The sequence below is a fragment of the Penaeus monodon genome, chromosome 21 (genome assembly GCF_015228065.2).
Source record: "Penaeus monodon isolate SGIC_2016 chromosome 21, NSTDA_Pmon_1, whole genome shotgun sequence".
Classification (NCBI taxonomy): Eukaryota; Metazoa; Arthropoda; class Malacostraca; order Decapoda; family Penaeidae; genus Penaeus; species Penaeus monodon.
In genome coordinates this window covers 4,306,167-4,306,450 of record NC_051406.1, presented here as the reverse complement: position 1 = coordinate 4,306,450, position 284 = coordinate 4,306,167, and the positions used below count along the sequence as shown (strand labels likewise).

The 284-nt window shown below is 29.6% G+C and overlaps 1 protein-coding gene across 1 annotated transcript in view; it reads right to left on the bottom strand.

Moving 5' to 3' along the window:
* LOC119586765 (DENN domain-containing protein 1A-like) overlaps positions 1 to 284 on the bottom strand; it is a gene marked incomplete at its 5' end in the record, with an annotated part of 18,372 nt that overhangs the window by 12,847 nt on the left and 5,241 nt on the right.

Sequence of the window (284 nt, the reverse complement as noted above, 5' to 3'; positions counted from 1 at the left end):
TAGTTACATGAAAGTCTGACAATATATTTGTCAAAATGAAATCCAAAATGTACAGCAAATCAAGCAAAACAGGAAAACTTAAACTCATAATAAGAAAATATATGAAAAACAAGTACAGTAATACTCAAGGTACAAGAACTTTTCATTAACAGAGATCATTCTAGGTACCTCAAAAGAAAGATAACATTACCAAAAGTTAATTGTAATTCCCTTCAAAATGTTAAAATCTATTATTGTATAAATACCCCCTTGTGGTTTTTATTTCCTCTACCCCCCTCGCTTAC